General features: G+C 40.1%; 1 protein-coding gene across 12 annotated transcripts in view; it reads left to right on the top strand.

Annotated features, from left to right (window-relative positions):
* The window catches only part of LPP (LIM domain containing preferred translocation partner in lipoma), a 652,084-nt gene that overhangs the window by 134,913 nt on the left and 501,287 nt on the right, over nt 1-15,884 (top strand). For 2 of the 12 annotated variants that reach the window (XM_059163156.1, XM_059163158.1), the window contains exon 1: nt 101-261. The exons of the other annotated variants lie outside the window; for them this stretch is intronic. The gene's annotated coding sequence lies outside the window, so the exon portion shown is untranslated. Of the gene's footprint in view, nt 1-100; nt 262-15,884 lie in introns of those variants that run through there. 12 annotated transcript variants of the gene reach the window in all.

Raw genomic sequence — 15,884 nt, 5'->3', positions numbered from 1 at the left:
TTCTGTCAGGATCAAGTACTTCATTCAAGGTTTTTTTTTTTTTTTTTTCCTCTCCCTCCTCCTCTTCTAGAAGACTGATAAGGTTGGCTTTTTGTTACACAGCAGGGTGATTTTGTTCTCTGATGTGTGTGAGAATGAAGAGGAGACCTTGTGGGCACTGGAACTCTCCACGCTCACGAGGGAGGGAGGCTGGGCTGCCCGATGGAGGGGAGTGCTCCAGGGCCTTCAGAGTGAACATGGAGCTCTTGGAGGGGAAACAGGGTAACCTTGAAAAACAACGGGCCATTGGCCTTGAGGGAAAGAGGCCCATTCTTTGCCAGCTTATGAAATTTTGTGGTGGAAAGTCTGGAGGTCAATAGACTAGAGTTTTCATCTGTTTCCCCAGTTCCCTAACTACAGCTATCCTCTGCTCATTCCTCAGTGAAATGTGGGAATTGACATACATGTTTTTTTGTTATTCTCCTGACTGGTGTTTAGGGTTGGTCATTATTTATTTAAGCTCTTGCTTCATGAGGACTCGGAGTGTTATGGCGATGAGACGGGAAGCAGAGGCCAGTGTGGGTAGGGTGGCTACGGGGTTTAATGTATGTGGTTGAGGAAAACAACACTAGAGTTATTATTATTATTTTGAACATATGTTCCTTGTCAGGCCTTGGATTAGGTGCTTGATATATGTTATCATGCTTAATTTTGACAGCAAGTTGTTGAGGTGTAAATTTTAGCTTTCTGTTTTACAACTGTGGAAACTGAGACGCTGTAAGAATAAAGAACTTCCCCAAAGTCAAGGCCCTTATATAGCTGCATTAGGCCTCAAACCTCAGCCCCTTTGTCATCCTTGCTCTGATAGGCTATAGTAAATTGCAGAGCTGGAAGGTTCCAGACTATCTATCTGGCTGAATCTCTTGTCCTGTATTCAGTGTTCTCATTGGTATATTGCTCTCCAGTCTTTTTTTAAAGAAAACTAAAAAATAACAGAATAAGCAACACAAAAATACAGTGCAAGATTAAAAAGTCACAAAACAGAGGTATAATGGAAAAATAAGTTTTTGTCTTATCACGGTCTCATTCTTTCTACTTTTCTTACCCAGAGGCCAACACTGTTACTTGTATCTCCTTCTGGAAATAAACTGGGTCTAAACAAACATATAATGTATTTACATTCCTTTATATTTCCATGCTTATAGAATATTCAGACAAAGGGGAGCACACTGCACACATTATTCTGGCTCTTGCTTTTCTCATATAATCATAAAGCTAGATAATCATCTCTGTGTCAGTATCTTATGTCTGGTATCTTGTAGTTTTAATGAGCATTTCTATTGCCATTAGTGGCTTTTAACACCATTTTAAATAGGATAGAATCATTTGTTTTTTGTTTTTGTGAGTTCTCTTTTGCCTCCATTTCTATTGGATTGTTGGACTTCTGCTTATTTTTTCAGCTAAAAAAAATTAGTCTTTAGTGTGTGATAAGAGTTGCAAAACCCCATCAGTTTGCACTTGTTTTTTAAAAATTGCATATAAACTTTGTAAAAAATTATATACTTCATTCAGTCTTTTGGCTTATAGTTTGGATTTTGTGTAACACTAAGAAATGCCTTCTCCCCTTTGGTTATTTAAAAAAAAAAAATCTACCAATTTATTTGTTTTTCATTTGGTTGTTTTTTCTTTTATCCTCTGTCTTGTTTTTTCTCTAGCTCAGTCTCTCATCACCTGTTCACTGAAATTATATTTTGGCAAAAGATGTAAGGTAGGGATCTTTTTTTTTTCTTTTTTTTAAGATTTTATTTATCTGAGAGAGAGAGTATGAGCAGGGAGGGGCAGAGGGAGAGGGAGAGAATCCCTAGCAGGCTCCATGCTTAGTGTGGAACCTGATGCAGGGGCTCGATCTCATTGACCCTGAGATCGTGGCCTGAGCTGAAATCAAGAGTTGGACGCGTAACCAACTGAGCCACCCAAGTGCCCCCCACTTTGATATTATCTGGATCCACCTGTCCAAATACTATTATTTATTGAATAGTCCATCTTTTCCACACTGCTTTGAAAAGCCATCTTTATTATATATTAAGTTTCTTGATCCTAATTACTTAAATATTTAATACTTAGGAATTTATATCATTTTGGGGACCTCCTATTCCATTCCTGTGTCACTTCATTCCTGTGCACCATTTTCATGCTTTCAGTTACTGCCCTTGTATAGTATGTTTTGTTACCTGATGAGGCTACTCCAACAATCTTATTAGTTCCTCTTTTTCTAAATTTTTCTGTCTTTTAGTACTTTGTTTCTCCATAAACTTTAGAATGGACTTGTTCAGTTCTGAAAATAATGTCCTGTTGATTTTTTCATAGGGATTGCTCTAAACTTAATCATTTACATTATATGTTGTAAATATCTTATTTCTTTTTCCTAGAACATAATGCCTTTCTGTTTATTGAAGTCTTGTTGTATGTTACCAGGAGCATTTAAATCTACCTTCATGTAGACTGTGCATATTTCTTGTAAGTTTATTTTTGTAGGTATTTTTTGCTTTCTCTAGCTAATGGAATTGTTATATCATCTAATTGTACGTGTGTGTATGTAGCCTCTTGATACCAGTATATCGATTTTCTACCCACCCCTTTCCTGAATTTTCCATTATTTGAATAAGTTTTAGGTGAATTTCTTAGAGTTTCTAGGTCAGTAATCATATAATCTGACAATAACTGTAATTTACCTTTTTCTTTCTAGTTTTTATAACTCTTGCAGATGTTATTAATTGTATTATCTACTCCCTCTAGAAAAGTAAATATTAAATAGCAATGTTAGATTGGATGTCTTTCTCTTTTTCCTGACTTTAATGGACATGCCTGTACTTACAATATTCCATATTAATTGTAATTTTGGCTTTGGCTTGAGAAATAAACTGTGTTAGAAAAGTATCCATCCCTCTTCTGACAGTGTTCTTTTATTTTTAAAATGGATACAGGTTGTTAAATGTTTAATACCTTTTTGGAAACTATGGAAATTATGCATTGTCTCCATTTCTGTTTGCTGAGAAAATGTCTTAGATTTTTAACTTTTGTTCTGTAATTTGGTGAAATATATAAATACATTTTTTCAAACATGAAATCATGCTAGTGTTCCTGGAATAATATCCACTTACTCATAGTTTGTGTATTATATTTTTAGTGTTGTTGGAATGTAGAGGTTAATAACTTATTAACAATTTTTGCATCAGCTTTCCTAAGTGAGATTATTTGAAAATTGTGTGGGTGGGTATATGTGTATATATGCATTGCCAGATTCCAGTATAAAAGTTATGCTTAAATCACCATAAAATAATCAGGAGGCCTTCCTTTTCCTTTGTTTCTTTTTGAAATTTTTCAATACCACTTACATGATCTGTTCCTTAAATATGTGAAAGAATTGCCCTGTGAAACTGCCTTGACTTGGTCCCTTTTTTGGAGGGGTGGAGGTGTTTCCTCTTTTTATATTTCTCCTGTACTAATTCAACTAATTTGCTTTTATATCTCTTCTGTGGTTACTTTTGTTCATTGTATTTTAAGAAAGTCACCTATTTCATGATTTGCATGGAGTTCAATAATTTCTTATAATCATTTTCATTTTCTTTGTGTTTATTACTTGCATTTAGTGCATTATTACTGAAAGTTTTGTGGTTTTGTGCTTTATTTCTCTATTCCCTCTTTTGGTTAATTTAACACAGGTTTGTTATTTATTAAGAAAAGAGTCCTTATTTATTGGCTGTACCATTCTTAATTTTCTCTTTCAATATGTTTTCTTATGCTTTGCCCAGGTTTATTTTGTTGTTCTTCTAATTGTCCAAGCTTGACTCTTAATTCATCTGTTTTCATTTCTACTTTTTTATTAGTGTAAATAAAAAAAATGCCAGATCCAGTCAGAATAAGCCTCATGGGGACAGGAACTGTGTCTGCTTGTTCGCTTCGAGACTACCGTAATGCCTATCACATAGCAGGTGTTTAAGCAGTATTTTTGTATGAATAAATAAATCCCTGTGAAATAATTACAGGATTTGTGGTGGGTTCCCTTCTGTTGCTCTACTTCTCCTCTGCTGTCTTTGGCCATTCTCTCTAGGTATCTGCTCATGTGGAGGCATAAGAAAATATTGACATGCTTCATATTACATTTTTGGAGTATGTTATTAACGTCTTTGAAGTCTACCAATACAATTTCCCCCAGTCAAGTAAAACTAGGTAAAAAGATCTCTGTCAAGATTAGCCTGGGAGAAAACATATCTGAGTAGAATCAGAATGTTAAGAGCTGACGGGTTAGCAGACATCATGCCCATCAGTTTTTTTGAGTCTGGCCCCTTTGTTGAAGCTAAATTTTACAGAGAGGCCCGACTGTAGATGGAAAGTGATGAAAACAGATGCGCTGCTATTGGCGGGGAGGGCACAGAGCGAGGGAAAGCCCAGCACTCTGCTCCTGGCTGCCTTCCCTCCTGATCTTATCCCATGTCTCATTTGAAAACCAATAGTTCAAAAACTCTCAATTTTCAGATGAGAACGAAAACAAAAAATGCAAAGAAGGCAAATGATTCATTCAAAGTTACTCAGTGAATTAGAGCCATCATGTGGGACTACAACTCCGGCCTTCTGTTTCTGAATCTTGTGGTATTTCCAGGCTCACGGGAAGCTTCCTGTACCTGGCTTTGCTGTGTGTTTTTGGATGGACCTGGTGTTTGATTACCTCCCGTGGCAGGCCCAACAGTCCTTGCTAAGGCACAGACTGCATATTTGCTGATCCCCAAGGGGAAAGCTGTGATTCAGACTTTGAGGTCTAAGAATTGCAGACTTAGTTTCTAGTCTCCCGATGAAACTGCTAATCTGGGTGCCAATGGTGTTTCTGCTACACGGACACCTGCCCACACAGCATGATTAGAAATTATAATGATGACGGCGATGAGTCTTCCAGGACACCCACGTTCTTTGCAAGATATTTCTGCTAATCGTCTCTACCAGAATCAGTTGGAGAACTTTTTTTAGTTTTTTTTTTTTTTTAATTTTTTATTTCCCCCTTTCTAAGTCAAATACAAATACTAGTTTAATTCTGGTGTAGGGTAAAGACTAGTCCTCACCATTAGTGGTGTGTCATTTTTTTGTGCCGGGGATCCTAAAGCCTCGGGTACATGGGGTGATGGAAAGCATCCTGGGCTAGATGTGAGGGTATTTGGATTCAGATTACAGCAGTGCCCCCAAATTTCCTGTGAACCCTTGGTAGGGGTTACTTCCCTTCTTTGCACAGTTGCTTGCTCTTCTGCTCAATGGGCATCTGATTCTGTTGTGTCTAATTTACTAGAGTCCTGGGAGTCGAATAAGGGACTGAGTAAGAAAATGCTTAATGAACTCTGCCCTTTAAATTGAGAGCATTGTTATTGAAGATCTTTTGCAGTGTTGGTGTCTTAGCTTCTTGGGGTTTTATGTCATATACTACAATCAAGCCGTGTAGGTGTGAGGGCTCGGAAGGTAATTCCAATAAAGGACCAGAATCATGCCTAAAATGTTATTTTATATGGCCTCTACCTTGAACCGGGGAAAAATTATGCCAGGAGGGGATGGCACACAGGGAAAAAGGGAGCATCCCAGGAACTGAGAATCTCATTGGAGAAGTAAGAGCAAAAGTTAGAGGAGGGGGAGTAGGAGGCTACAGTCTGGTTGTGTGACAATGCAGTCATTGGCCTAGGGATGACAAGAAGCATCGGAAAAATGCTGACACTGGTTTAGGGGTCTGTGTATCTGGAGTGTAGGGGGTCAGGAGGGTGGAGATAGAGAGGCTGCAGGAAAACCCAGGTCCTCACAGAGGAGCCATGTCCCGAGAGAGCCCACCAGATGCCCTCTAAGGAGGAGGGAAGCTCTTCCAAAGCTCCTTAGGGCCAAGAAGAGCCTGGTATTCTTTGTCTCTGCTCTTTTATTTAGCATGGTACTTGGTTCCCACTACTTGCCTTTTTTTTTTTTTAATTGTTTTTGGTCCCACTGTTTAATGTAAAGTTTGAATGTCTGTAGGAATGTTTAAGAGGTATTCTTATAGGAAAGACCTGAGTTGGATAATTCTGTTTCTCTTTCTGGTGCACTGTTTCCTCATCCAAAGAGTGTTGATCTCCATGACTTGGCTTCTATAACTCTCACCACCTTTGTTGAAGGGCAGACATTTTTTCTGACGTAGGATGAGAAAAAATACTTGGTGAGTATGTTGATGTGTGTGTTATAGTGTTGAGGGCTCAGAAGGAATAAAATGGTTTTGGAAGTCCTTTTCCTTTAGCAGAGGACTAGCTTGAAAACTGGGCTCGGATAACTTCAGCTTTTATTCTTGTCTATCTATCTATCCATATCTGTCTTATCTATCATCTGTCTATCCATCCATCCACCCACCCATCCAACCACCTACCCACCCACATATCATACCTATCCATGCAAGATGGTAGAATTTAATTTTCTATTCTTTGATCTTTGTTTGGTTTGCTGGATCAAATAAGCTGAGTTGAAGAAAAACTGACTTTTGAGAGAGAAATTTGGGGAGAAAAAAAGGTATCCTGATTTTTTGAAAAGAACTTTTCCCAGGATAGGCTGTACAGTTTCTCTGACACTTGGGATGGGAACTAAAAGGTCTGGACACATTGAATCTCTGAAAGCCCTGTGAATGTGTTGGCTGAGCTTTTTTCCTTCTTAGCACAGATGGAGAAGCCTTTTTGTTATTTTTTTTTCTTTCAGTAAAATAGAGCCAATATAATATCTGAAACCTCCAACCATAGTTTGGGGAGATGATTCTCTGTCTATTGCTGGTCCAAATATAAAATAAAATTTTTAAAAATTAGCAAAAACACAAATTTTTCAACTACAATTTTTTTTTGGCAAAATTGGCCTTTGTCATTCTATTCCTTTATTTATAATTAAAAAAATTCTTTAATTGAGCTAATTCCTAGCTTCCAGTGAGTCTTTTAACTAATCAAATGCATTTGAAATACTTTTTAATTTATTACAAGAGCAAGACAAAGCAGGAAATCATTTTATGTAATGTCTTTTCTTGTCGTTTTTTAGTTTGTCAGCTCTTTTTCCTGATGGACTTTTGGTTTGGCTGGAAACAGCCTTGGGTATTCATCCCAGGTAATGTTTACCATGTTGCTGTTGGTGAGTTACAAAAATAGTAACTAGTGATAGTAACTGGTAACAGAGTCCCTGTATGCCTTCACCTAGCTTCCTCTAATAGTAATATCTTATATAACCAAATACATTTGTCAAAGCCAAGAGATTATCATTAGTACAACACAGTTAATTAAACTGTAGTTGCATTAGAATTTCTCCAGTTTCTCCATTAATGCCTTTTGTCTCTTTCTTGGTGTCCAGCTTAGGATACAACTCTGCGTTTATTCATTGTGTCATTTTAGTCCATTTCTGTCTGTAACTTACTCAACTTTTCCTTGTTTTTCATGATCTTGATACTTTCTAATGTACTGGGCAGGTATTTTGCAGAATGTTCCCCAGTTTGAGTTTATCTGATGTTTTCTCATGATTAGACTAAGGTTGTGGATTCCCCCCCCCAAACAGGAAGAACTGCTATTTATATATTATGTGTAATATAACATAAACATGGAAATATACATAAATATTTTATGCATTTTACATATAATACAGTTATTAAAATTAGTTTTTTGATGAATATTTGATTGCATGCAAAAAGTGTTCATAATAAATTTAAGTGAAAAACATAGACTCAAAATTATCATTCCAATTTTTTTAAAAATTTATTTTCAGTGTTCCAGAATTCATTGTTTATGTACCATACCCCGTGCTCCATGCAATACATGCCCTCCGTAATACCCACCACCAGGCTCCCCCAACCCCCAACCCCCTCTCCCCTCCAAAACTCTCTGTTTGATTCTCAGAGTCCTCAGTCTCTCATGGTTCATCTCCCCCCTCCAACTTCAGCCAACTCACTTCTCCTCTCCATCACCCCATGTCTTCCATGTTATTCCTTATGCTCCACAAGAAAGCGAAACCATATGATAATTGACTCTCTCTGCTTGACTTATTTCACTCAGCATAATCTCTTCCAGTCCCGTCCTTGTTGATAAAAAAGTTGGGTATTCATCCTTTCTGATGGAGGCATAATACTCCATAGTATATATGCACCACATCTCCTTATCCATTCATCCATTGAAGGGCATCTTGGTTCTTCCCACAGTTTGGTCACTGTGGCCATTGCCGCTGGCCATTGGGGTACAGATGGCCTTTCTTTTCATTACATTAAGACCACCATCCAGGCAAAATGCCCTTCTTAGGGATTCATATCAGGAAGTACATGATATTAACCTAAGATGACCTATTACAGAGATGTTCACCTTACTGGTGATCAGTTTTGTTTTGTTAGGTCTTAACTAACGACCATTTGTCTGAGATTATTAACATTCTGACATTTTTGCAAATTAGTGGTGACAGTTGCTGACTAGTCTTCAAACCACTAGCTTCATTGCAATGGAGGGCCAACGTTCTCAAGGGAGGCAGCTCCCACAGCTCAATTAGGGAACATGGTGTGGACCTGAAGCCCGTGTTTGGGTTTGCCAATCTGTCCTTCTGTCTTAACCCTGGGGGCCTGCCTGAGGGAAGACCTGAGCTACAATGCTGGCTTTGTGTATTCTTACCCAGGGAATATACAGGGATCAGGACCTGCTTTAGAAATCAGATGTCCAGCAGAAAGGAGAACACTAAGGAAAGAAGGTGGAAGTGAGAGGTAGAGCTTGTCTATCTCTCCTACGGACTTCTAGAGATGATCCTTCCTTTGATTATTATAGTGTCTTGGATGCCAGCCATTTACTGGTCAGATAGAAGTAGTCCTCTTCCTGTATGAAGGAAGTATGGAGAATGATGGAGGGAGAGCTCTTCGTCATTTGACGAGGGAACAGAATCTTCCATGACAAGGGAACAGAATCTCCCATATCCACGGACCAAAACCAGCATCCCAGTGGGTAGAGCGGCTAAGCTGCCATTTTGTTGGTAGTGATCTTGGTCTTGTTTGGTTCTCTTCATCTTCACATTCGGGGTGGGGCCATTTGCTAGCAGTGTCCTGCAGTCTCTCGGTCGTGAAATTTAAGATTGAAAGACATAATTGACAATACTGGGTGGGTTGGCTCTGCCTGTGGGAATCTATGTATCTTTTTTTTTTTTTTTTTTTTTTTTAAGATTTTATTTATTTGACAGAGAGAAATCACAAGTAGGTAGAGAGGCAGGCAGAGAGAGAGAGGAGGAAGCAGGCTCCCTGCCGAGCAGAGAGCCCGATGCGGGACTCGATCCCAGGACCCTGAGATCATGACCTGAGCCGAAGGCAGCGGCTTAACCACTGAGCCACCCAGGCGCCCCGGAATCTATGTATCTTGATGTGTGTTGTAAAGCTTGTTTGTCTCCACCAACCATTTTGCTTTGTTCACTTACTGGGAGGTACGAGTTGAGGAGAGGCTGAGGACATGTTATCCCATGGGATGGCTCATAGCCATGTATGACCAGTGACCACTTGAAATGTGGTTAGTGCCACCTGTTAAAAGAATAATATTCTGTATGCATTTGTGAAGTAAATCTTTTTCTATTCATTTTATTTTATTTTATTTTCCTACTAGAACATTTAAAATTGTGTATGTGGCTCACATTATATTTCTCTTGGATGGTGGTGTGAGCCTGGGAAGAATATGGAACACAGTAAATTGACCTTGTGTTCTTCTCTGAGTTCTAATAATGTTGGCATTAAAAGGAAAAGCTTCAACAGTCATAATTTTCATTAAAAAAAAAATCTGATTCAGAAGAATTGGCTCATTTTACATTATTGCTTGGACTGGAGAAGAATCTGACATTTGGTATTTTCATAATTGAGAACATAACTTGCTGACTTAAAAAAAAAAATCACAACATTTTGTGCTTGGCCTTAGGTACCAGACTTTGAGCTTTTTGAAAATAGGGATAGTGTCCTTTTTTCTTTCTACCATCCTTTTCCTCGAAACCACACATTAGCTAGCTCATGAAGGTGGTTAGCTGGCATCTATTGAGATACAAAATAACTTTTAAAAAAGTAAACCTTAAGAAACTACCCTATATTTATGGTTAGAAGAGAAAAATAGCTACGTTTATAACCCTTTTTCCTAAATCAGCCACCAGAATTAAAGAACATTGATCCAAGTGTTTATTTACTTCTTGATTTGATTACCATTCTCATCAGGTGTCCCTGTCAGCTCTGCTTATGATAAAGAATCTTTTCAAGATGCTTAACCTCATCACCCCTGTGGGGAAGGGGAGACAGAAAAGGATGCTGCTTACACATAGTGATCCTCGCCTTGTTCAGACAGTGTATCTAAGGCCCTGAAGATTGGATTCTTCTTAGATCTCTCCTGTTTGATCCTTTCTAACATCTACCGATACAGTGGAGGGCATGGGAATAATAATGAGAGGTGAGTTTAAGCTTGACCTATATTAACTTTTCACCTTTTTAAAATTTTTATTTTACTTCACAATGAGCCAGAGCCCATGTGAACCCAGGACTTACAGGCCCTCAGTCTTCATTTTAGGTACTCCCCTGATTTGTTCTTCTTTGGGCAAGCCCTGGAGCTGGGTCAGGGGACAGTCTTTGCTGGATGTTATTTGGCCAGAACCCTGTGCTGGGAAATCAAGAGCTTCTATGATTCCACGTTAGGCATGATTCTAACTGATTCCTGAATCCAGCTGTAGTCAAGACCATGTCGCCTTGGTCAGGGGCAAGCGTTCTAGAGTCTGCGATGGGTTTGTTGCTCATGTCTCCTATAAAAGGCCCCTTGAAAGAGCCCTTTTGGTTACAGACAGCCTTATTTCTAAGAAACACTTGAAGCTTTGATTCTTCTGCAGAACAGCATGGAAGATCCGGGTTCTCTTGGAGATGTGTTCAGGACAGCTATAATGAGTTCAGAAAGGATTGGCCTTGGAGTGAGAAGGCCTTTGTTTACTTTCTGACTGCTTGTTGGATTCTAGACAAATAACACATCATCTCTGAGCCTTAATTTCTTCATCTGTCCAAATTGGACAATATCTGCTTCCCGGGGTGGTTGTGTGTTGATATAAAGGGAGTGCCTATTTTAGGGACCGATCCTTAGGCTTTATAAACACTAAAAGAGTTGTTTTTTTTTCACATGTGTCTTGTGATTTTGTGGGTGATAGACCAATAGCCATCTTCTGTCTTCATTTTGGAGGTGAGGAGGAGGAGGGTATTGGGTAACTGTGTGGTAAATTCCACTTTAATTCTAGCTTTGAGAAAAAGAGCAGGGAGAATGTGGTAAGCAATTGCTTCTAAAAAGCTCGGACTAAAAGCACTTGATGGATTTGTGCCGGCTTCCCGGTAGACTCATCTCTGCACTGCCCGCATGGCACAATTAATAGTTATTACTCAAGAAGGAACAAATAAAAAAAAAAAAGCGAGAGCAGGCATAAAAACATCCTTTCATCTTCCTGATGATGGTCCCCTCTGTCAGGTTGGTGGAGCCATACCTGTGAATCATCCTGGGAAAGCACAGTGTGGGTGATTAGAAGGAAGATCTTGTGGCTCATTTCTTACCCACTTCCTGGGCTGGGGAAATGTCTCAGCTCATCTTTCTTATCTACTGATGTCTTGTCAATATCTACTACCGTTCCCCATGCATCTTCACAAACAAGGGCCTCTTTCTTACTCCAGACCATCACTGTGTAGAGAGCCAGTTCCTCTCTGTGCAGACACAGTGGTAAAGTAAATATAGATTAAAGCTGAGAAGAGAAAAATGGGGCCACGGAAGAGTCCTGGAGAAGGGGTACAGAATAGAGCTCTTGTCTGAGCAGGAGCATAAAAATGCTTAAGCTACGTTTGCGTTAGGAAGCTATGACATGAGTCACAGTTCTGCCACAGAGCAGCCACTTGACCTTGCATACTTCCCTCTTAAGCTCCTAGAGTCCATGTATCAACTTTTGCCACTTACAGTCTTGTAGATTAGTCAGAGGCCAAGGAAGCCCTGACTTTGAGGATGGATGCCCCAAGTGGGCATCCGATTCTCCCATAGATGCAACTTGTTAGGCAAAATGGAGGTTGAGGTAACAGATTTTACGGTTTGTTCCTGTGTTTGAATCTGACTGAAGCAGGAGTGACTCTGGGTGAGCTACACCATGGCTCTGAGTTTCACTTTTGTCATCTATGAGATAGGAATAGGGTTGTAGGAACTGGAGGTCATACATGCTGTGATGCATCTGGCACTGAATAAGCTCTCAATAAGAGATTGCTGTTATTATTGTTCTTATTATTATCTGTCACCACAGTCGTTTCCTTGGCCCTCTCTCATAGGGATAGACTGTCGCCAGGGGCAGTATTCATTGTGAAAGTGGTTTGCGCTAGATAGATGGAAACTATCTGCACAGTGAATAATGCAATTAAAGAAAGCTCAAGATCAGTTCCACCATCTTCTTTATTTTTGCTCATGGGTTATTTGTCGTCAAGTCTTGGATTGTATCTTTTTTGCTACCACTCTTGGATTTTCCCCTTCTTTTCTATTTCCACCGATTATTCTTCTAAGCTGAACTCTCATTGCTTCCTGCTGCTCTGGGGTTCCTGCCTCCAGGCTCTCCTAGAACCCCGGTTCTAAACTGTGTGGTTCCTGGGCTTGTGGCACCCCCAACAAGCCTCCCAGCTTGCTGGAAATACAGCATCTCAAGTCCCACCCAGATCTGTGGGATCAGGGGCATGTTTGCCACCATGTTATAGGGCTTCCATCCACATGCTTAGCCACTACTTGTGTGTTCTGCCTTTGGGCTGTTCCCTATTTCTGGTTGCTCTAGTACCTTTATTGCCAGAGGTGGTCAAGAGGGTAATAAGCATGGGGCTGTGGAAAAGCACTAGAATAAGAGAATAGTGGCTCAGTCTGTCACCATCCATTACCTTGACTGCGACAATAGTCTCTGAAATGGTTTCTATACTTTTATGATTTCCCTTTATTGCCCTTCTCTACACCACAGGGGGAGATCTTCTAACGTTGTTAATTGGATTGCATCTCACCCCCACCATACATTGCCTTCCATGGTATCTAGAAACATTCAGAAGACCTTCTTGTAGCTCACAAAGGTGCTGTGAGGTGGGCTTTCCTTATCTCCCACTCCGTAATCATTTCATTCAGTAGGGTTTTGTCCTGTGTGTAAGCCAATTTTGTTCCCACTTGACCTTCTGATTCTGCAAATGGTTGGCTTGGACTCTTCATTCTAGGGTCAGTACAAGTATCTCCTTGGAGAGATCTTCCTTAACCTGTAGCTAAAGTAGCACACCTCTCCGCTCCCCATTTCTTTCTCCCTTTATCTTGCTTTATGTTTTATAAAACACTTGAGGTTCTCTGGAAGTCTGGTTACCATGCCTTTGTTGTTGTTTTTTTTTTTTCCCTTATTGGGCAAGCTCATTTGGTGGGAGCTGTCTTAGTTAAAACAGTGTTGGTGATGACTTGCTGAGTGCTCCCTATGTGCTAAGCACGGTCTTAATGCAGTCTAATGGATCAGTTTGTTTGGATTATTTCATTCTCTTTAATGGATTCTTTGTTTCTGTCTTTGTCTTCCCTTCGTCTTAGGATGTCAGCTCCCAAAATGTGAGGATGGTATCTATTTGTTGGTCCTCTGTTCCTAGCCTATATAGAAGGTTGCCCCAGCATAGGCAGAGGAGTAGTGCTCAGCAAATGGTTTTTTAGGGGATGTGTGGACCCCAGAAGGTTATTGCTGGGGAATGGGTCTACATAGAAGGAAAAAGAGAGAGACCCTCATCCCCTGCTCAAGGAGAAAATAGCCTTAAGTACATCGTTATCTTTAGTCTAAGGGAGCAGACGTTGGAATCGGAGTTGGGATTTGCTGTTGCAACCTTGGGTAGTACAGAAGCAGATCCTGACAGTCTAAGAGAGGGGTTTTCGAGTGGCGCCTTAATGAGAACAAGTCGTTGTTAAACTCTTTAAGTCTGGTGCGTAGCGCGGTTGGAAAAACAGGGCCTTATGACTTTTACGTTCTTTGCGCGCACGCTGTTGATGTGCGTATGTGAGCCTTTTATTATTATGGACTCAGCCGGCAGTAACCATGGTGAGTAGACCTATCACACAGCATTTTTTCTGAGTCAGTTTAAAATGCTGACAATTAAATATACCGTACTCTTTTAAGCGATCCATCAGTCTCCCTTGTTGTCATGGTGACCGGAGTATATTTAGAAATGTGACAAGTACACTGAGTTCAATTGCACTTTTGCCAAAACATAGTTTTGCAGCTAAAATTGAATTTCCTGATTGAAGATCCAAGTGCTGTTAAGGGGGCATAATCGTTTCTATACATTATTCTGGAAGCATAACTTACATCATTCTATTAAATCAGCAGTTAAAGTCTTATCGGGCTAGTAAGATACTGACACTTGAGTGGTTGTGTGTGGAGTTGATGAAGAAAAATAAAGGTGGCATCATGTTTTTTCCTTTAAAAATGAAATTGGGCCTCAGCAGTGTAACTAGTTTAATGATTAATTCCCTTATATCTTTATAAAGAAATTGTAGGTAAGCACGCATGGTTCTATTCTTCCAAATTATATTTTTAATTGAAAGAAATTTATTAAGCACCTCCTCTCTCCTACATGCAGTCTATTCTTAGCAGTATGAGGGCATCTCTTTTGCTTTTGGTTTGACCTCGGGTTGATGAGCATCCTTATTTCCCCCCAGCCCTGTTCCTGCTGGACTTTACGTGGGGTAAAGAGATGAAATGAACATGACTTTTTGCCCCTGGGGGCTGGGGGTAAGGGAAGATGAAAGTCCCCTCTCTTGTCTGATCAAGAACTAGGTCCAGATTCTCCCTCCCTGTCCTTTGACCTGTCACCACAGTGCCTGGAGAGTGATGTTGGGGAGGCAGTCCTTGCTCGGTCCACTACCAGAAGCTGGAGGAACTTAAGCAGTGCCTGGTCACTGTGACCACCCTGCTTCCCTTCCTGACCAAAGATAGATTATTTTCACTTTGGGGATGAGGAGTGAGGACTCCTGGATACTTTTGCTTCTGAGTTTTCATGGAGCTGAATGTGTCGACAAGTGGGGTAGATTTTGAGCCCCTGATACTATATGGTTCAGTTGTGTTTATTTCTTTCATGTACATCGCAAACAATGAGAGATATCTTAGTTATCATAACAATGGGTAAGATTTCCTGAGTTTTTTTTCCGTTCAGTATGCTAGGCATTGTGTGTTGTAGGGTTGGATTTATTTATATATTTGAGAGAAAGAGAGAGAGAAAGAGAGAGAGAATGAGCAGAGGAAGAGGAAGAAGCAGGATTGGGGTACCTGATCTGGGGCTCGAATCCCAAGATCCTAGGATCATGACCTGAGCTGAAGGCAGATGCCTAACTGACCGAGCCACCCAGGTGCCCCTGTAATAAGGATTTTAATGGGTCATTTCAGTGGAACTACACAATATATCTTATGAAGTAGCTCTGTTGCCATTCTTATTTCACATTAAAGGAACAGATGCAGAGAGATTTTGTATTTTGTTCGAGAGGATGCCCCAAATAGTCATGGAGTCTGAATTCTGATCTAAGTGTCCTCTTAACCGGTGCCTGTCCCACAGAAGGCACACAGTAGATATTTGTTACTAATAAGGGGCCTACTCCGAGAAGTCGCACAGATGTTTCAGTGCTTCCAAACATTCACGGATGTGGCCGCTATGTAACGGTGGACAGGAGCAGGGTCCGAAGGCATTGCTGAGCCACTCTGTGTCTTCCCTCGTGGTTTAGAAGCAAAGGAGATTGATACTGGGCTGGAAGGGAGCATACCTAAGTCACATCCAAGTGCTTTGGGTTTGGTCTCAGGATCTGTTTACATTCTTTAACATGAGTTTTTGTTTATTTGGATGA

The sequence above is a fragment of the Mustela lutreola genome, chromosome 2, assembly GCF_030435805.1.
Source record: "Mustela lutreola isolate mMusLut2 chromosome 2, mMusLut2.pri, whole genome shotgun sequence".
Taxonomy (NCBI): Eukaryota; Metazoa; Chordata; class Mammalia; order Carnivora; family Mustelidae; genus Mustela; species Mustela lutreola.
The sequence above is the reverse complement of the archived record's forward strand: the minus strand, read 5'-3'. Positions and strand labels throughout refer to the sequence as shown.